Raw genomic sequence first — 22,657 nt, forward strand, 5'->3', positions numbered from 1 at the left:
TGCAATAAATGATTTGGGGCATTTAGCATTATTTCTTTCAATTATTTTCTTGTGATAAACTCCCAGGTCTGGAATTATTGAGTCAAAAATATGTACTTTGTTATGGCTCTTAATACTTATTATCATGTCATTTGCAAAAGAACTGGACAGTTTATAAAGCCACAAACAACGCTGAGAGTTCCAGTCTTTGTTAGCATCTTAAAAAGTAATTTCACTAGTAAGGGTCCTAAGTACTTTCCTGTTGCTTCATTTGCAATTCCCCAGTTATTTCCAAATGAAAAAACAGTAAATTTTAAATTACACTTGGATTCTTGGATTAACATCCTTAACATATGAGGAGTAGGCAAGCATGTGCACACACCCACACGCAAAGTAATAGAAATACGGGTTAAGAAGATAAGCAGATATATACCACACAAAAAAATAACATGGTTCAAAACGCTAAAAAGATTCATGCTCCGAGAAAAATCTGTAAGTTAATGAGAAAACATTTCTACCTATCAAACTGCAAAGTTTCATTAAAAAGATACAAGGGGGCAGGAATGACTCATAGCGCCAGGAGTTCAAACTAGCAAAACCTTTCTGGAGGGCAATACGACAATGTATGTCGAAAGTCTTACAATTCTACCTGTTGGCCCTACAATTATACTTTCAGGAATTTAACCAAAAGCAAAAAACATCATATAAACTCTCATAGATCTTGCTACCAGGATGTTCATAGTAGTATTGTGTATAATATTAGAAAAGTAAGGAAAATATGCATTGATGGAGGGATGGTTAAATACATCATGTCAGATCCACACAAAGGCAAACTATATATACAGCCATTTAAAATCATGCAGAATATATAATATCATTAAAAAATTTTCTTCAATATACTAATATGTAAAACAAGGAGACTATAGAAAATCATATATGGAAAGATTTTATTTTATATTAAAAAAATAGTATTCAGTTTACCACTATTTACCTTGAAGTTAGAAACCATTTCTTCTCCTATATAAAAAAATTATGTGGGGGCCGGCCTGGTGGTACAGTGGTTACATTCACACGCTCCACTTCAGCAGCCCGGGGTTCACTGGTTCGGATCCCGGGTGCGGACATGGCACCACTCATCAAGCCATGCTGTGGCAGGCATCCCACATATAAAGTAGAGGAAGATGGACACGGATGTTAGCTCAGGGCCAGTCTTCCTCAAGCAAAAACAGAATGATTGGCAGTGGATGTTAGCTCAGGGCTAATCTTCCTCAAAAAAAAAAAAAAAGTGATCTCCATAGTAACTGATAGACATGGTGGTAAAAAAGAAATAGTTCTTTTATTCTTTAACCTCATTTAATCGATCCAATTTATCTTAATTCATTGTGCTAAGCAATAACACTGAGTACTAACAATCCATGTACTATTCATGCTGAACTCTTCACTCTTAAGAATTACTAATAGCTACTAAATGCTAGTATCTGAATTTCTTATTTAAAATGATAGAACGCTGGTGCATTTTATGTGATTTGTGAGAGGATATAAGATATATTCTTCGTCCCTCAAGAACAAAACCAACGGACGTTGAAAGCTATCATTCATCCTTGTCACTGAAGTCACAGCTTCTAAAACAACCCTGTGAGTGGACAAGAGATTTCTTAAATCTCCCTGCACGAGTTCTGATTTCCTCTGCAACAGTCTCCAGTCTTCACGCGAGACAGTGCCATTCTGTCCTCATCACGGCCCCAGGTGCCCTCAGGTTATTCAGGGCGGGGCGCTTCAGTCCCGCCTGCCATCCAGGGGGAACTTCTTCCACCCGCACCATGTTCCAGGCACTTGCCTTCTCCCAGGAAAGTCCAAGCATTCGAACAGGCAGTGGACCTTAATCTAGCTGCTTTTGTGCCTTAAGAATAGAGAGACCACACATTCCGATTTGCCTGGAGCAGTCCAAGTTTAAGCATGCTATCCTCGTGTCTCCCTTTTCGCTCTTACAACTGTCTCTGTTTGGAGATAAATTACATAGTCATCCTAGTTACGAAGCACATAAATATATGAATAAACGTTCTATGAGTAAAGAGTGTGTCTCCTGATCCATTTTATCTGAAACGTTATAGTAACAGTCAGGAACTTGAGAGGTAGAGGGAAACATTCTGTTCAGTTTTCCTATTAAAAATCCTTAAATAACAGTGAAATACTAATTGAAATAAGGCTGAATTGTACCTAAAAATTATAATACGCGTTTGAGAATCTCAAGACACAGATAAATAAATGAGGTAGAAAAGAGAATTAACCTGTTTGGCAACGAAGGGGAAAAAAGAGAGTCTGGCTGTCAGGTTCTGGGTAACAAAGCTGCAGACAACAGTAGAAAACTTTTGGGATCCAGTCTTGCCAGAAAATGTCTCAACTTGTCCAGGGTTCACCCCTTCTGAGGAAGGTCAAAGGAGAAGTCCTAAAGGCTCACACTTCACTCTCCCTCTCCCCCGCCACCTGGTATCAAAAGGACAGAACTTGAAGACTAGCAACCATGACCTCATAGGCATAAGGTGGGTCCAGGGTCTGCCTGCCAAACCCTGTGCTGGCTTTCATCTCCACCCACCCCACAAAAAAGAGGAAAGACAACAAAGAAAATTAAGGGAAAAAACTCTGCTCCTTAAGCCCTGATATACCTTTGTAAAAAGTCATACTCATCTCAGCAAATGGCAACTCCATTCTTCCAGTTCCGCAGGCCAAAACTCCTGGCATCCTCTCTGATTGCTCTCTTTTTCCCATACTTCCCATTTGTCATCAAATCCTTTCAGCCCTGCCTTTGAGACGGATTCAGACCCTGACCCATCTTCCCCACCCTCCCCTGCTACTGCCCTGGTTCAGATCACTGTCCTCTGAATTATCTCTGCCACGGCCTCCTGGTTGGTTTCCCTTCTCCAGCTCCTTGTCCCTCAGAAAACTGAAGTGTATGAAAGTGAAGGAACTTGCCCCAGGTCAAACGGCCTGTAGGTGGAGGAGCCAGGACGGAACGCAGGAACCCAAACAGCGCAGGCTGAGCTCTGGACTGCACACCACACCACACTGTCTCTCTGGATCTTGTCTTTGCACCACTGTGGAGCTAGAATCCCAGCTAGGACTCCGCCAGAGTCACACGAAACGTACTCACAAAGCACTGACTTATCCAGAGAGGTACAAAAAGAACAAAACTTCAACAGAAAGGAGCCTCCCTATCAAAGAACGTTCACTAAAAACTTAATAAAGAGGCGAATAACGAATAGCTTTGAAGAGGACATCTCTCTCCTTTAATTCTTGCTCCCTTCCTATCTGACACATTCTCTCTCTTCTCCACCACCCCTACCCCCGCCACTGTGTCTGTCTCTCTCTCTCTTTCTGTCTGTCTGTCTCTCCTCCCTCCCTCTCTCTATTTTATAATCATAATGGGATGCTAAGCTTCCAAAAACTTAAATATTCAAATTTACCTGTTGCTTAGCAAGTTAAAATACGGACTAAATGTAACAAACTACAGGACACAGAGCTACCTCCCTCACCTAAACCCTACCATTCTCTTCCTTTCCCTTCTAATATCCCAAAGGACATCTCGGCCCCTTTGTACATTTGCTGCTCTCTTGGCCTTAAACACTCTTCCCCTAGACTCTCGTTTCTATTTTTTAAAATCTGAAGTATAATTAAACATTCAAGAAGAGACACAGGTCTTAAGAGTTCTGTGCAATGACTACTGACAATTGTCTACACCCATGTAAGCGTCACCCAAAACAAGATACAGAACACTGTGGACCTCCGGAAGTTCTCTGCTGCCCCTTCCCAGCTTCCCTCCCTCTCCAACCCATAATGATTTTCTGATTTCTATCACTCTAGGATAGCTTTGCCTTTTCTTGGACTTCATATAAACCATACAGTATATGCTCATTAATGTCTAGTGTCTTTTGTTTCCTGATGAAAATCACAGCTGCCCCAGGGAAAGAAGCCCAGGGCGTCCTGGCCTACATGCCGATCTATATCATCCTCCGGGAAGCATAGGACGTCCTGACCTGATTCAACCTGACTTGCAGCCAAAGTTATAGGACCACCCGATAACCAGACCCCACCTGCGCTGATACCATTTTAAAGGCTTTTTTACATGATCTTTCCTTTGTCTTGTAAAGAAATAACTCACATACCTATGCCTTATAAATTTAGCCCTACCCTTAATCCATTGCAGCCCTTCACTGCCCATGGGTCCCGTCCCCATGCTTACAGCCCTTCGCTGCCCATGGGTCCCGTCCCCGTGCTGCAGCCCTTCACTGCCCACGGGTCCTGTCCCCACGCCTGCAGCCCTTCACTGCCCATGGGTCCCGTCCCCACGCCTGCAGCCCTTCACTGCCCATGGGTCCCGTCCCCACGCCTGCAGCCCTTCACTGCCCAGGGGTCCTGTCCCTGTGCTACTCCATGCTATTCTCTGAATAAAGGAGCACTACTACTAGACCTTGAGAGTCCAAGAAATGTTTCTTTCGACCCCTCGGCTTGCCAAGCTCGCGAGCTCACATCACTTACCACAATGTTTTGAGATTCATCTGTGTTGCTGGATGTGTCAGTTGTTGGGTACTGTGAATACACCACAGTTTGTTTATCCATTTTCCTGCAGATGGACATTTCAACTGTTTCCAGTCTGGGGCTATTATGAGTAAGACTGCTACGGACATTCTTGAATTGACAATTTTCTGAACATACGTTTTCATTTCCCTTCATCAGATATCTAGCAGTGGAACTGCCAAATCATAGTGTCAAATAAAAATGGCAAGCAATAGGATATATTGGAACATATGAGGAAGCCATTTGGTGTAAACCTAATTCCGCCTGACCTTGTCTTTCCAAAAGGGCCTGACCAAGGCCGTTGAGCATGCATTGTATATCTGCTTTAGACATTCCCTACGGCAAGAGCAAAAGGCCCTTGAGATAAAGGTGCAACTTCCCTCCCCCTCCCAACATTGGCGTCTCCTTAAGGATTAAGCATCTTTCCTTAGGCTAGAAACTGATTGCTGCGCTCACCTGTGACCTCCCAGCTCGAGACAATAGACTTGCCTCCTGCTACACCCACCAAGATAGCAGACCCACTACCTGCTGTGTCCATCAAGCGCTGTGCAGACAGGGCAATCTTGTGACTATTGTGGGAGGGACATTTCAATCATATGTGAAACACCCTCTTTGAGGGTATATAACCGCCCTATGTACCCCTACTTCTTTGGAGTGCTCTGTTCCTTTGTGGAAAGACTCTCCCGGGTTATAATCCTCAGATTTCGGCTCAGAGTAAACTCACCCAAATTTTCATTTACAGATTGGTTATGGATTATTTTCGTCGACAATAGGATAGATATATGTTTAACTTCAAAAGAAACTGCCAAAGAGTTGTCCAAAGTAGCTGTACCATTTTGCACACCCACCAGCAACGAATGAGCTCCAGCTGGGCTGGAGTGATGAACAGAATATGGTGGCAGTGGTGGCACGTGACTCCCAAGACTTTGTCACAAAAGGCAATGCCACTTCCTCTTTGTGCTCACTCTTGGATCACTTGCTCTGAGGGATGCCAGCTGCCTTGTTATGAGGCCACTCAAGCAGCCCCACGGACACGCTCAGGTGGTGAAGAACTTAGTCTCCTGCCAACGGCTGGTGAAGCACTGAGACCTCTGGCCAACAGCCATGGGAAACGAGTTCTCTCAGAAGAGGATTCTCCAGCCCAGTCAAGGCCTCAGGTGACTGCACTCATGTTTAACATCTTGACGACGACCTCACGAGAGACTGTGCCAGAATTACCCAGCTGAGATCCTCCTGAGTTCCTGACACTGAGTCACTGTAATGTAACAGATAGTTCTTGCTTCAAGCCACTTGGTATTAGGAAATTTGTTATGAAGCTGGAGATGATACATAAGTTGTATAGGTTTTGCTTTTACGTTTTAGATATAAGATTCATTGCAAGTTAGTTTCTGGTTTTGGAGTGAATTGAGGTGGTGGCTCATTGTTTTCCACACAGATATCAAGTTAAAGCATTATTTGTCTGTCCTTCTCCCATTGGATTGACATGGCACTTTGGTGGGAAAAGGTAAGAGTCTATTTCCCAGATCTCTGTTACGTTATCATTGATCTACGTGTCTATCCTGACACCAACACCACTGTCTTGATTACTGTAGCTTTAAGGAAAATCCTGACATCAGCAACCAAAAGGCCTCCAACTCTGTCTTTTTCAAAATTCTTTTGGCTATTCTTAGTCTTTTGCATTTCGATAAATTTATAGAATCAGCTTATCCTATTCCTTCAAACAAAGCCTACTAGGATGTAAATGAAGATTGCATTGAATCCAGAATTCCACCTTAACAATGCTGAGTCTTCCAATCCACGAATATGGAATATCACCATTTACTTAGGTCTTTTTTTTTTAACTTACATGAACAACGTTTTCTACCATTCTGTGTTAAGAGCATATCCTTAGTTAGATTTATTCATAAGCAGTTGGTATTTTTTTCATGCTATTGGAAATGATAGATTTTATTTCCATTTTCAAATTGTTCATTGCTGGTATACAGAACTACAAATGATATTTGCATACTGATTTTGCTAAATTCACTTATTAAAATTGTTTTTGTAGATTCCATAGGGTTTCCTATGTGTACCATCACATCACACGTAAATAAAAGGTTTGCTTCTCTTCTAATTTTTATGCTTAACTATTTTCTTTTTCTTGGCTTATTATACTTTCTAGGACCACTAGTTCAATGCTGAATAGAAGCGGTGAAAGAGAAATATATACCTATATTATTGCTTTAAACTCTGTAGGACCCATAGGGGAGGTTGGCAAATGTTTTCTATAACAGGTCAGAAAGCAAATATTTTAGGCTTTGCAGGCCATGCAGTCTGTCACAAGTAGTCTACACTGTGGATGTAGCAGGAAAGCAGTCACAGATAACATATACAAATGAGCATGGCTATGTTCCAATAAAACTCTATGATCACTGAAATTTGAATTTCCTATTACTTTCACATATCATAAAAGATGAGTCTCCTTTTGATTCCTCTTCAGCGATTTTAATATGTAAAAACCATCCCCAGGTCACAGGCCACACAAGAACAGGTGATGGGCTGGACGTGACCCGCAAAAGAAGCTTGCTGATCTCTGGTCTAGACCAGAGACCTTTCTTCTTTTCTAATATAAGCATTCAATGCAATAAGTTTCCCTCCAAATACTATTTTAACTGCATTATTATTCGTATCATTTCTTCTTTGTATTATTTTTTAGCCACTGCTATAGGATTTTCAATGTACATCTTTAACTTAACACAATCTTCAAATAATATACCACTTAACCTAGTCTAAGAACCTTACAACAGCATTCTTCCATTTCCCTCCTCCTAATCTCTGTGCTATTTTTGTCATACATTTTATTTATACGTTATAAACTGCAAAGTATGCTGTGACTATTTTTAATTTATACAATTAATTATCCTTTAAAGAGCTTAAAAATAATGAAAATCTCTTTAATATATACCCATATAGTTGCTACTTCTGGAACTCTATGTACACATTCAAGTTTCCTTCTGGTACCATTTTCCTTCTGACTGAAGAACTTTCTTTACCATTTTATGCAGTGCAGATCTGCTGGTAATAAATTCCCTCATCTTCATTAGTCTGAAAGAAGTCTTTATTCCTTAAAGATATTTTTACTAAGAATAGAACTCTAAGGTGACAGCTCTTGTTTTTCTTCCAGGACTTTGAAGAGTTTGCTCCGTTGTCTTCTGGCTTGTATAATTTTAAATCTTGCTTTTGTTCCTCTTTAAGTAATGCATCTTTCTTCCCTCCGACTACTTTTAAGAATTTCTTTATCACTGAGTTTCAGCAATCTGATTACAATGGACCCAGGTATGATTTTATTTATGTTTATTCTGCTTAGGGCTCACTGAGATCCTTGGATCTGACGGTTTGTGGTTTTCTTCAGATTTGGAAATTTTTTATTCACGATTTCTTCAAATAATTTTTCTGCTCACCCGCTCCTTCTTTTCCGGGACTCCAATTATACATTTATTAGACAACTTGATATTGTCCCACAGGTTACTGATGTTCTGTTAATTTTGTTTCAGTCTTTTTTTCTCTTTGCACTTCCCTTTGGATAGCTCCTATTGCTGTTTCTAAAAGTCCAATCATGTTTTCTTCTGCAGTTTCTAATCTGCTGTTAATCCCATCCAATGTTGTTTTTTTTTTATTTTGTATATTGTATTTTTCATCTCTAGATGTTCCATTTGAGTCTTTTTTTCTACCACTTATTTCTATCCTTATCACGCTCATGTTTTCTTGTACCTCCTTGAATATATGGAGCACATTTATAATAGTTGTTTTAACATCCTTGTCTGATAATTCTATCATCAGGAATTTTTCTGATTTAGGTCTCTTTCAATAGATTGATTTTTCTCCTGGTTATGGGTCATTTTCCTGTTTTATCTGTATGCCTAGTAATCTTTTATTTGATACTGGACATTTTAATTGCTGGGTACTGGTTTTTACTGTATTCCTTTAAAGAGTATTGGACTTAGTTTTGGCACACAGCTGAGTTACTTGCAATCAATTTGATACTTTCAAAACTTGCTTTTATGCGTTGTTAGGGTGGGTTTAGAGAGGCCTTTAGTCTATGGCTAATTGAATCCCTCTCTAAGGTCTCTAGCCAATGCCCCATGTAAGAAACAGTCTCTCCACTATACCTAGTAGACACACAGTCCACTCCCAGCACTGTGTGAGCCCCTGGAATTGTTCAACTTACTGATTTCCAGCGTGACTTTCCCCAGCACTGTGGAGTTGCATACTTTGCATGTGTGGATGAATATTCAACAAAGGATTCGAGAAGACCCTCCTATAGCTCTCCAGCAATCTCTCAGTTCTATAAATTTCACTGCAGTGCCCTCTGCTCCAGTTTCTAGCCCACAAGTTCTAGTTGCCTGAGCTTCTACAGATTCTCCCAGGCTCTACTCGGGTTTCCCTACTCTGTACTGCAATCCGGCCAATGTCTGAAAACAGTTGTTTCATATACTTTTATCTTGTTTTCTAGTTGTTTACAGGAGGAGGACAATTTTCATAGCGGTTAATTCTGCATTGGCAGATGTGCTGTTTTTATAGCATCTCTCTTTGTGTTATTTTTTAGTGGTTGCTCTAGAGATTAAAATGTGCACCTGAAGTTATTACAATCTATCTTCAAATAAGAGTATACTAATTCAGAGTGTATGGACCTTATGACAGGATAATTCCATTTCCCTCCTTTCGAATTCTCATGGTTTTATACTCTACTTCTATATATGGTGTAAACCCCATATATATTAACATTTTTGCTTTAAACAGTCAACAGTCTGTGTGTGTATATTTTAGGTGAAGGTACACAAAAAGTTTTCTCTATATTTATGCAGATATTTATCATTCCTGGTGTTCTTCACTCTTTTCTGCAGACCCAAGGTTCCATCTGGTCTGTTTTGTCTTTAGCTTGCGAAACATTTTTCAGTATTTCTTGGCAGTGCAAATTGGCTAAAAAAATATTGTTTCACTTTTTAATCTGTCTGAAAATATCTTTGTTTTTCCTTTATTTTTGTGGGCTGCTTCCACTGGATATAGAATTCTAGGTTGAAAGGTTTCTTTTTCTTTCAGCACTTTTATGGATGTCATTCCATCATCTTCAAGCCTCCATTTTTTCTGGGGAGTATTTAGCCATAATTCATATTATTATTATTCTCATGTATTTAAGGTGTCTTTTATTCTTCTGTTGGTTGTAAGATCTGCTGTTTAGTTTTCAGCAGTTTGATTATGATGTGCTCTGGTCTGGGATTTTTTTTTTATTGGTTGGTTCCTGTTTGGGTTTTTTTGTATTTAATCTACTCGTTGAACTTCTTGAATTTGTGAGCTGATGTCTTTCACCAACTTTAGACATTCTTGACCATTGTCTCTTCAAACATGTCTTCTTCCACATTCTCTTCTCTCTTTCTGAAACTCCAATTACACATGTGTTAGACTATCTGATATTATCTCCCAGATCTGTGAGCTCTTCTCCACCCCTCGTCTACTCCTGGTCCTCCTTGTTTACCAGCCTGGAAATGTTCTGTCAACAGGTCTTCACATTCACAGATCCTTTCTTCTTATATGTTGAGAAGCTCTTACGCCCATGTAATGCATTCTTCATTTCTAATATTGTATTTTTCATTTCTAGAATTTTGATTTGGTTCCCTGGTATAGTTTCCATCACTCTGCTGAAAATCCCCATCTTTTCCTGCACTAGATCCTGTAGCATTTTTTTTTCATAGTTACCTTTAAAACCATGTCTGATAATTTCACCATCTGGATTATTTCTGGGTCTCTCTCTACTGACTGTTTCCTTTCTTAACGTTTGGTCACATTTTCTTGTAATTTTTTATTATAAGCCAGACATTTTGCATCAAAACACATTAGTGATTGAAGTAATTTTGGAAAGAGACATGACCCTTCTGTCAGGCCACTGGAAGGGGTCTGAGTCAGTCTCACCTGTAATTCAGCCGGGTCTGGGCTTTGAGGCAGCTTTAGTTTGATTCAGTTCATCACTGGCTTCAAATATTCAGAGGGAGGGGATCAGAATTTTCACTTGAGCAGGGTCTGGGATCTGAGCCCAGGTAAGATTCCAGAGGTCTGCCTGTGCTTCACAGCTAAGCCCCAGCTTTCAAAACCATGGGAGTACTTTACACGTATCCTGGAACTGAACAATTAAGTAGACAGACAGTCAATGATGTCAGCCAGCTTTCTCACTATTGAAGTAAGAGTTTACAGATGAACAAGGGGAGGAGGTCAGAACCATCTACATGGTAATGAATTCAAGCTGGATACATCAGTATGAACTCACATTTAGTTTAATACAGATATAGACGGGTGCATATAGATACATTTATAGATATGTGAGTATACACAGACTGGTATCTGCACGTATATTTCCTGGCCTCTGTCAGCCGAAAGAGTCTACAAGCAACAACACCCCAGTAGCAACCAGCACATCTAGCATCTAGATCTTGGTTTCTCCATTCTCCAATACAATGAACCAAGGCTCCTTTGGGAAATGGCTGATTCTAGGACTGCAGCAAAAAATCTACAAGATGAACCTGGAGCATCACGTAGTGCCAAAAAGAAAGGAAGTGCTCACAAACACACACACACACACAGACACACACACACACTGTGGGGGTATGTCAAAGAGACATAGGAGCAACTGAAAGAGCTCCCAATGGCCAAAGCTGGAACAATTTCACCAAGAAAACAAATAAAGTAGTAATTGGATTATAATCTCAAGTATAAAGTAAATATCCATGAGTCCATACTGAGATAAAAAATGACTGAATAAATAAGTAAAGGAGAGAGAAGAGACAAATCTCTTGCACAGGACAATTCCAAATAATTTATGCAGATCCTCCACCCTTGAGGAGGGGAAAATAACTAGCCACTTCTTAAGTGTGGGCTGTGCAGAAGTGACTTCCCTGCAAGGAGTATGGTATGGAAAGAGAAAAAAAATAGTAACTTTACAGTGGAGAAACTTGACAAACATGACCTTGATGACCAGGTGATCAAGGTCAACATCAACATCGATAGGTCGTGTTGACAGTATGATGTAATGAAAATGGCACTTAAACTCTGTGGTTTTCCTCCCAAACACCCAAAACCCCAGTCTAATCATGAGAGAAACATGAGACAAATACCAACAGAGGGACATTCTATAAAATACCTGAACAATACTCCTCAAAACTGTCAAAATCATCAAAAACAAGGGAAGTCTGAGGCCCGGCCGCAGCCAAAAGGAGCCTAAAAAGATACAACAACCAAATGTAATGTGGGACTCCGGAAGGGATCTGGGAACAGAAAAAGGACATTAGGTAAAAACAAAGGACATGTCAATAAAGTATGGACGTCAGTTAAAAAGAACGTATCAATATTGGCTCATTACTTATAACAAATATACCATACTACTGTAGGTGTGGATAATAGGGGAAACTGGGTGTGGGGTACATGGGAACTCTCCAAACTATCTTGGAGATTTTTCTATAAATCTAAAACTGTTCCAAAAAATAAAGTATATTTAAAAAACAAAACTGGGAGGTCTCTCTCTGCTTTAAGCGTGACTGCCAGGTTTTTCCTTTGCTAGAGAATTCCCTCTGCTTTCCCATCCCAGAGCTTGCTTTCTGCAGCTCAGGTGATCTCTTTCAGCCCTGGTCCCTCGCCCCAGCCTTCCTTTTGGAGGGCAGCTTCTCGACAGGGTGTGAAGACCTAAAATGGGTTAGGGGGCTTACTCTTACCTCTCCCGGCCTGTCTCAGTCCCCAGGGATGGAACGCACAGAGTGCCAGAGCGTGGGGTGGGGTAGAGGACGTCTCCAGCTCTCTCCCTGCCTTCAAACTTCCATCATGGGAGACCCAGAGCCCCTCCGTTGGGTTGCTCTCAGCTCTCTTGCTCCACTCCTTCTCCCGCCCTCAAGGCCCTGCCTTCTGAGGGTGGCTGCTGTGCATGTGCGGGAAGTTCCGTGTGCCCTGGGAGGGACCCCTGTCAGCTCTACTTTGCGGGCCTGGGCTTGGGGCTTCCTACCCCTGAGCACTCAGTGAAGACCTATGGTTAAGAGCTGGAGGGTGGGTGCAGACTTGCTCTTTGGTGCAAGAAGAACTGAGGCTCCTTAGGGTTCCAGCCCATCACACCAGCCCACAGGTGGCCATTACAAGTCTGTTGACAATTTGGCTGGTCTCTCCTTTCCCGCCATTGATGGCAGATGCCTCTTCCTTGGGCCATTCTATGGACGTGGCACCACTTGGCAAGCCATGCTGTGGCAGGCGTCCCACATATAAAACAGAGGAAGATGGACATGGATGTTAACTCAGGGCCAGTCTTCCTCAGCAAAAAGAGGAGGATTGACAGTAGTTAGCTCAGGGCTAATCTTCCTCAAAAAAAAAAAAAGTCTTGCCAGATCTGGCAAATCCAGAGAGACAGAAAGCAGATTCCTGGCTTCCAGGGGCTGGGGGAGAGGAGGAGCAGGGAATGACTGCTTAATGGTTATGGGGTTTCTTTTAGGCGGGATAGACAAGTTCTGGAATTAGATAGTGGTGACGGTTGCACAACACTGTGAATGGACTTAATGCCAGTGAATCGTACACTTCAAAGTGGTTAATAAATGTTATGTGTATTTTACCACAATAAAAAAAATGAATAGATAAATAAATGCTTCAACAACAAAAAAAATATCTAGAAATAGGTTCTGGGCAAAGATGGACGGTTGAACATATATATTTAATTTCATTCCTTCCCAAATTTGTGCTAATAAGGTATTTTTAAGGCATGAACCAAAGTTCAAAGGCTGGAAAGCAGATGGACCAATGGTAAATAACAGCAGATCCAAGAAAACCAAGAATCCTAAATTGGGAATGTGGAAAGCCGAAAACCAACCTGACTTAGTCCACATAATTCTCAAAAGGCTCAGGAATTGGTAACAGGTGCTACCTCTAGAAATAGGGGTGAAGGGAGCACTGAATAAGAAGGTTTGGTTGAAAGCTCTGTAAGAAAGGGCTTACTCTCCTAATGCCATCCTAAATTCCACGTGGGAGGGTTCCCAGGCCTCCTCCACCAAGGCAGAATCCTAGGGGATTATCCTCTGAAGAGGATCTCTGAACACAGGGACACAAAGCACACTGTGGGGAGAAGGACTTAATGCAAAGGGGTTAAGTAAAGACATACACACACCGAACGCTGAACCCTCAGGCCACTCCTGTCACTTGATGCCCAGAGAACTGGCGCACAGACCTTCGCTCACCAGGCAGGAGAGTGAAAGGCTCTTCTTTGGGGAAAGCGGAAAGGAATCAGAAGCAGATATCGAGGGCTCCCGAACAAATGGCAAAGCCAAGTGACCCCACGGTGAACTCACTCACAGTCAGCAAGTACCAGAGATGGTGCTCAGAGCTTCCAACCAACTCTTAGGGCCACACCTGCTGACAGCTAAGGATTGCCACTCATCTGAGGAAAGCCTCTGGCACAAAAACCAGAAAACAAAAGACATAGAGAAAGAAAAGAAAAAGAACTTGAAGGAAACACAGACAATGTAGGGAGAAGAAAATTTTAAAGAAAAAAAATTCTAACCCTATCATTAATATCCTTGGAGAGGTAAGAGTAGATATTCCATCTACGAAAAATAAAAATAGGATTCTTAGGGGCAGGCCCTGTGGCCCAGTGGTTAAGTTCACGCACTCGGCTTCAGGAGCCCAGGGTTCGCAGCTTCGGATCTACTACCTACACACCGCTCATCAAGCCATGCTGAGGCATTCCACAGAGAAGAACTAGAATGACCTATATGTAGGATATACAACTATGCACTGAGGGGTTGTGGGGAGGAAAAAAAAAAAGAGGAAGATTGGCAACAGATGTTAGCTCAGGGCCAATCTTCCTCACAGGAAAAAAAACAATATTCTTTTTAAAACAGCCCTTGGAAATTAAACTTAAGGAAATTTATCAGAAAGCGTAAAGAATAAAGTAGATGATAAGAAAAAAATACGGAAATTGGAGGTGCAGTCAAGATAATTCAACATCTGTACAGTAGAGCCTCGAGAGGAGAAAAGAGAACAAAAATCAATGAAACAATTCAAGAAAATGTGCCAGAATGAACAATGTGAGTTTCCTAATTGAAAATACAGAACGCACACATACTGGATTAAAAAAATACACTCATAATAAGCACATCTTCTTGAAATTTCAAAACAGTGGAAACAAAGGAAAAAATCCTCCAGGCTTCCATAGATGGAGAAGCAACTTACAAGAGATGAGGAATCAGTGCTTTGGAACTTCCAGCAGCCACAGTGTGAGCGAGAAGACAACGGAACAAAATCATCAAAACTCTGAAGGAAGAAGATTCCCAATCTGAATATTATACACAGCCAAACTATTCATCCAGGTTGAGAGGAAAATACAGGCATTTTCAGAAATGCAAAGTATCAAATAATTTGCCTCCCGCTCACCCTTTCTTCAGCAAAATGTAGGAACAAACCAAGAAAGAGAAAGTCATGGGAGAGAAGAACAGAAGACCCAACACAGGAGAAAAGAAAAGAGAATTCCTAGAGGGATAGCTGGGCGCTAGGAGAAGACAGAAACTACTCCACACGGGAGCACTGCCCTGGGAGGGACCTCTTCAAGATGACAACGTTGACTGAATAAAGGATGCGAAAGAAAACAGGAAATTGGGGCAATTGGTAGAAAATTTTGAGCTGAGTTAACGATAAGGACAGAGAAAGCCATATAAACAAGTTATGTCCCCAAACTGAAAACTCAAATAACATCACTTCAAAAACGTTACTTGAAAAACCCACAGGTAAATACCAAACAGCTAAGAGTTGAAAGTGGTCCCCTCTGAGACGGGGAAATGAAGGTGCGGACTGAGAATGACTGTTTGAACAATCCCTGACAAACTACTTAACTCCTTAAACCTTACAACTTGGAAAAAAGTATTTAAAAAATGTGGAAGATGGAGAAACAGGTACAGTAGCCCCCCCTTATCCAGGGGGAAATACGTTTCAAGGCCCCCAGTAGATTCCTGAAACCCCAGATAGTACCAAACTCTATATATACTCTGCTTTTTCCTATATATACGTACCTATAATAGAATTTAATTAATAAATTAGGCACAGCAAGAGTTTAACAACAATATCTTCTCTTTGGCAAATCCGACTTGCCAGCATCACTTCTCTTGTGCTTGGGAACCATTAATAAGTACAATAAGGGTGACCTGAACCCAAGCACTGCAATTCAGAGACAAGTGATCTGATGACAGCTACTAAGCACCCAAGGGGCGGGTGGCACAAGGCATGGATACCCTGGACAAAGGGATGATTCACATCCCAGGCAGGAGGGAGCAGGACAGCGCAAGATTTCATCAAGCTATTCAGAACGGCCTACAGTTTAAAGCTTAGAAATTGTTTACTTCTGGAACTTTCCATTTAATATTTTCAGACCGTTGTTGACCAAAGGAAACAGAAACCATGGACAACAAAACCGTGGATAAGAGGGGACTACTGTACCTAAGGACTTCTCAAGGACCTAAAACCCACCTTAGCAACTAAATCTGACCTGTGGACACAAAGAAGTCTAACAAAATTGTCCTGAAAAGTAAAAAAATAAAAACGAATGAGATTGAGGGAAAAAGAGCAAAAAGAGGCAACATTACTTTCATGCTACCATAACTCTTGCCAAATGCATGACATCAAGAGCAGAAACCCTTACGTTTCTGTGCTTCAGTTCCCTAGTCTGCACAGTGGGTATAATAGTCTCTCTCTTATAGGATCCTTGTGAGGCTTAAAGGAGACAATGAACACCAAATGCTTACAGCAATGTTGGATATAAATATTATTAACACGGTTAATACTTTACTCTTTGTTTAAATAACTGAAATTCTTTTTGATACCAAATCATTTAATTGTCACAATGATGCTGAAGAGTTCACTTGAATGCTTACCTTGTCTACTCAAACATCGAGGCCTCCGACCCTTTCACTTACGTCTCCTCAAAAAGAGGGAAGGAGAGAAACGGTCTCATTATCCAAGAGAAACAGAAACAACAATTAATGAGAGTTGTTCATAAAGATGCGTATCATACTGCAGAACTGACTGAATCTGGAAAACTCCTCAGGCCACCATGCTTTGTCTCACACTTCACTGTGGATAATGACCACCCATTCACTCTCACTAAGCAAGTCAGCAATTAAAATGGAAAACTTTGTACCAATTAGACACTTAACTCAGGAACGCTGAGCCAAGCATTTTTCCATTTCAAAATAGGTAAAGCCTCCAATTTATGCACAGATCGTGTTCTCCAAGTTCAGTTACACCTTGTTACAAAACTTGAGAAACATTTTTCCAAAGGAACAAAATTGCGAAATGAAGTTGAGATCCTGGGCAATAAGCAAAGGCCAATTTAATCCATAAGTACCCAAGAACTATGGAAAAAGACAGGGATAAATGTAACCAGGTCAGGGGACTTTCAGCCACTCATTTTGTGCTCCCACAACTAGCAAACAATAGCTCTTACTGAGGGTAGGAATTGTGTCACACTTTGTTTCACTCATCTTTGCATCCTTATAAACATAAACAGTATGCAACAGAGTATCTGCCCTCTATCAGGAGTTTAGAACATTTATTTAATGAATGAATAACTAGAACTAAGAGCACTATTTGAACCATACTCTCCCTGTGGAGAAAAGCATTACAATTTCCAACTGAAGGGACATCTTCCTTTATCTTGGCAACAAGACAGAGCTTGAACACCAAGAACCATAAAGTGTGGGCAGAGATTCCATCTATCTAACAACCATTCCTCCTAGAAATGACATTGTGGTCACAGATCCCTCATACTGTGTCTCAGTATGTATAAATCACTAACTTGTGTTTTCATAATAGAAAACTTGACCTCAAAAATTTCCCTGATTTCTTTCCCTTTACCAATACCTTGGATAAAAATAGAGCCATCAACAGTTTATTTTGAAAGATTTTTCTCCAGTTTTATTGAGATTTGACACATAACATTCTATTATCTTAAAAAGTACAACATGATTTGATATATGTAAATATTGCAAACCGATCACCACAATAAGTTAGGTTAACATCCATCACCTCACATAGTTACAATTTTTTTTCTTTCTTGTGATGAGAATTTTTAAGATCTACTCTCTTAGCAACTTTCAAACATGCAGTATTGTTAATTAGAGTAACCATGTAATAACTATAGTACGTTCCATACCCAGAATTTATTTATCTTAAAACTGGAAGCTTGTACCTTTTGACTACTTTCACCCTTTTTCCCCATCCCACACGCCTGCCTCTGGCAACCACCATTCTGTTCTCCATCTCTATGCCTTCAGTTGTTTTAGATTCCACATATAAGTGAGATCAGACGGTATTTCTCTGTCGAACATGTAACTTAGCATAGCACCTTCAAGGTCCATCCATGTTGTTGTAAATGGTAGGATTTCCTTCTTTTTTTTATGGCTGAAAAATATTCCATTATATATACACAACATTTTCTTCATCCATTCGTCCATCGATGGACACTTAGGTTGTTTCTATGTCTTGGTCATTGTTAATAACGCTGCAGTGAACGTGGGGGTGCAGGTCTCTCTTCAAGATAGTAATTTCATTACCCCCAGATATATACCCAAAAGCAGAATCACTGGGTCATATGGTAGTTTTATTTTTAATTTTTTGAGGTAGATTTTTTATTTGCAGTTTCTGTACTACTTATAGTTAGTACAGAAGGTTTTCAACTACAAACTTAATAGTATGGCCCAAAAAAATGCAAAAAAAAAAAAAAACCTTATTAAAAGAGTCGATATTCAGACAAAAATCCTGATTAAAACACAATATTTCTCTAGCTGAAATGCAACTCCCTATACTTAGACATTCCAGAAGTGAAGTAGATAAAGTTATCTATACAATAACATAAATTATTTTAGGCACCAGGATAATTGCAAAAATAACTGAAAATTGTAGGTTAAAATTACAGAACTTAGTAAACAACGTATTCGATGTCCACAATGGTACTGACTTTCAATTTTAAAACCTGAGAGAAATTCACCTAAAAAAGAACTCCCTTAATTTTTCATTACTCTTAAGAAAACAACTCAATTTCCAGAATACATCCTTAAAGGAATAAAGATGAATGTGGCTAGAGAGCTTCACAGAATGATTGATAATCACATTTCTTCTTCCAAACACAAAATTCAGATGGATTGTCACCTTAAGTGAGACAAGGCATGAAAGGCGTGTAAACTCCAATCTAGCTTTAGAAATTACTCCATAAATATTATTTCCTTGAATACCCTTTCTTCTTTGAAATTCTATACCCCCATTGAAATCGATTCACTTTATTTCTTTATAAGGATTTTGTTTTATGTATGTTTATGAAGACTGTATAACTACTTGTTAGAAGGAATGTAGGAGGTTGAATAGTGGACAATGACTACTGAGCACCAGCAGCAGAGCTATGGGTGGTGTCAGAGGAGAAGACAAAAGCACCTTTCTACCACCTGCCACATTAACACAGAATTCCTGGGGCCGGCCCCGTGGCCCAGTGGTTAAGTTCGCGCGCTCTGCTTCAGTGGCCCAGGGTTTCACCAGTTCGAATCCTGGGCGCAGACATGGCACCACTCATCAGGCCACATTGAGGTGGCGTCCCACATCCCCCAACTAGAAGGACCCACAACTAAAAATAGACAACTATATACCAGGTGGCTTTGGGGAGAAAAAGGAAAAATAAAATTTTTTTTTAAAAAAGAGCTTAACTCTAACACAGTATCCCTTATACAAAGATTTTTAAGTGAGGGCTTTATGAGATGTTTTTGAAAATACTTTTACACCCAAGAAAATTAAATCATAATTAATTAAATCTATTTTGAATTTTGATTTAAGAATGTTTTCTGTAGAAAGAGCAATGCTCGGTTTTTCCGCTTTAGTAAACTACATAAGAAAATATGAAAGTCAACAAGGAAAAGCACCACAGGAACGTGCATGTGTCACTCTTAGAGACCTGTCCTATGTGACAGTAAACATCAATTCCAAGCACAGTCCAAACTTTCAGGAGAAGTAGGTGGGCGGAGGAATAAGAGAGCATAAAAAATTTGACACTATTTATAGAGTGTAGGCTTCTATTTTCATGTTTTCATTCTGAAAAGCAAATGAGGCAAACTGAGGTTTCCATCTGGCTTCCCTGAAGGGCTGGCATGAGTACTAATATTCTCAGGTTAACATTTTAATAAACTTTCATTTCCTCCAAGTACCTGAGATAGCATTAAAAATTACATAACGTCATGCAGCTGCTTTGAAAACAGCTTGGCAGTTCCTCAAAAAGTTACACATAGAGTTACCATATGCCCCAGTAATTCCATCCTAGGTATACACCAGAGAGAGCTGAAGACACATACCCACACAAAAACTTTCACCAACGTCCACAGGAGTATTATTCACAATAGCCAAAAAGTAGAAACAACCCAAAAGTCCATCAGCTGATGAGTGGAAAAACAAAATGTGGTATGTCCATACAATGGAATATTATTCAGCCATAAAAAGGAATGAAGTACTGACACATGGCACAACATAGATAAACCCTGAAAACCTGCTAAGTGAAACAAGGCAGACACATAAGGCAATATACTGTATGGTTCCACTTATACAAAACACGCAGAATAGGCAAATCCACAGAGATATAAGCAGATTAGTGGCTGCCAGGGTCTGGGGAAAGCGTGAACTGGAGAGTGGCTGCTTAACAGGTACGGGGTTTCCTTTGGGGGTGATGAAAAAGTTCTGGAACTAGATAAAGGGGATGATTGCACAACATGGTGAATACCCTTAACACGGATGAAACTTTTATGTTATGTAAATTATTCCCAATTAATAAAAGAAATCCTGTATAACCAAAAATTGATGTTAATGTTTTACCAGAGAAAGGTAACTTCCAAAACAAATGTTGATTATTTGGGTTCCCCTTTAAAAACCTTATTTTTAATTCGAGAAAGTCACTATAAACATTTTCAAAGCTAAACCTTTTCTATAATGCCCAATGCTATCCTCAAGCTTTTCTCTTTGTTAGGAATTCTCATAAAACTCTTAGAACCAGCTTTGTAATGCTTAGTCTGCCAGGGCAGGAATCAATTTTATATAATATCTAAACAATTCAAGTGAATTTTTAAATGGGCAGAATATTTTATTAAATTTGGCTTACCCATATCACACATTGAATTTAGTACGGGAGAGGAATACATTTATTTCTAATGAACAAGATCAGGAAAAAGATGCAAAACTTTTTAGATAGCAAAAGTCACCTGGTCTGCTTTAGCACTCATAAACCTATCTCTGACATCCATTTTTTAAAATTTTGATATTCAGGGCCAGCCCCACAGCGTAGTGGCTAAGTCTGGTGTGCTCTGATCGGTGGCCCGGGTGTGCAAGTTCAGATCCCAGGTGCGGAAATACACCACTCATCAGCCATGCTGTGCAGTGACCCACATACAAAATAGAGGAAGATTGGCAACAGATGTTAGCTCAGAGTGAACCTTCCTCACAAAAAAAAATGTTTTTAATTGATATTCAATAGAGAAAGGCAACGTCACAAAAAAAAAAAGAAGCCACGTGAAATGCAGTAACAGCCTGTTAATTTATTTAACTTCAAATACAATAGAAGATACCACTTCTGCTGAACCTGATTCTAGGCAGGGCCAAATTCAGGCACCTACGCAACAATATGCCCAATGTTTATTCACAACCCTGCTGCCTGCTCTGAACAGGATTTGAGTAGACTAGGCTCTCCATATACATGAATTAATTACGTAAATTATCCAATTCAATAGCAGTGTTAACTTAAAATAGTACCCATTTTGGGCCTATGCAAACCAAGCAATGGAACTAGATGTTTTATGCAGAAATATTATTACTTATTTCAGCCTTATGATACTTCACAGACAGGTTAAGTAACTTGCCTAAGGTCAGAACATGTTGCAAAGCCAGGATTCAAACTAATCTGCCAGACATACAATCATGTTTTTGCCAAAACATTCCAAGTGTGAGCTGCAAAGCGACTTACTTTCAGCTTAATTGGCAAACATTCATATTCTGTCTTGAATACAGTTTCTAAATGTTTAGATAATAGGAAGGAAAAAAAGAGCTTGAAAAGAACCTCACTAAAGAATGACATGAGATATCTGGGGAGACATGCAAAGCATTGTGTGCCTACTATGTGCCACTTGCTGTGCTGGCTGTTTTAAAGGCATAAATACTTAATTGTCAGAACAATCCTGGAAGGTAAATATTGGTACTTCCTTTTTTACACAAGAGGAACCTGAAGCTTAGAAGGTTCAAGAAGGGCCAAGGTTACAGAAGTTGCAAGGCACAAATTTGGGATTGGAAACCAAATTCAGTCCACCAGTAAATATTTACTGAGTGCTTACTACGTATCAGGGCTGTAGGGGGCACTTAGAATAGAGTATTAGAGAGCACCCACATACAGCTCAAATCAAACTCATTTTCTTTTTGCTTAGGGAGTAACTCATTGTGACTCTGAAAAATCTCCATGGATCGTTTTTTAATAGCTAGCTCTATTTTAAATGATTATTCATGCTTCGGTTATATATGTTAAATACTGCTCATAAACCCCAAAAGTTCACTGCCATGAAAACTGAACAAACCTCCAGTAGTAAATGTGTAACTATAAGCAGTTCTGTCCCACATACATAACTTCGAACATATTGCTAGATGGAGAAGACCACTTTAGAAAATACACTTCATGTGTTCTGGAGGATGATCGCAACCATTAAGCGTTCTATGAAGCGTTTGAAGGGCTGTCAGATTTTAAATGTCAACAGAGAAATTTCAAAAGCAACAGGAGAAGTCAGCACCAAAGCTGGTTTAACATTAATAATAAGTGATCTAATATATTGGTCTGTGTTTGCCCGCTCAGGTTTTGCGTATTATGTCAGTTGGAAAGCCGGAAGGCAACTGGTTTTAACTCCCCTACAACCTGTGCCACGAGAGCATCACTTTGTCAGAAACGCAGCTGATGTCAGCATAACTCTGAAACAGTTCAAATTTAAAACTGACCTTTCTTTTCTAACTATTTTCATAATTCATCCATGCTATAGAATTGAGACTACCTCCTTAG

At 40.0% G+C, this 22,657-nt stretch overlaps 1 protein-coding gene across 5 annotated transcripts in view; it reads right to left on the minus strand.

Moving 5' to 3' along the window:
- Window positions 1-22,657, minus strand: part of SHLD2 (shieldin complex subunit 2) — a 91,495-nt gene that overhangs the window by 48,097 nt on the left and 20,741 nt on the right. Inside the window, exon 1 of one of the 5 annotated variants that reach the window (XM_014841519.3) lies at window positions 16,470-21,368. The exons of the other annotated variants lie outside the window; for them this stretch is intronic. The gene's annotated coding sequence lies outside the window, so the exon portion shown is untranslated. Of the gene's footprint in view, window positions 1-16,469; window positions 21,369-22,657 lie in introns of those variants that run through there. 5 annotated transcript variants of the gene reach the window in all.

This window comes from Equus asinus, chromosome 2, assembly GCF_041296235.1.
Source record: "Equus asinus isolate D_3611 breed Donkey chromosome 2, EquAss-T2T_v2, whole genome shotgun sequence".
In the NCBI taxonomy this organism is placed as follows: domain Eukaryota; kingdom Metazoa; phylum Chordata; class Mammalia; order Perissodactyla; family Equidae; genus Equus; species Equus asinus.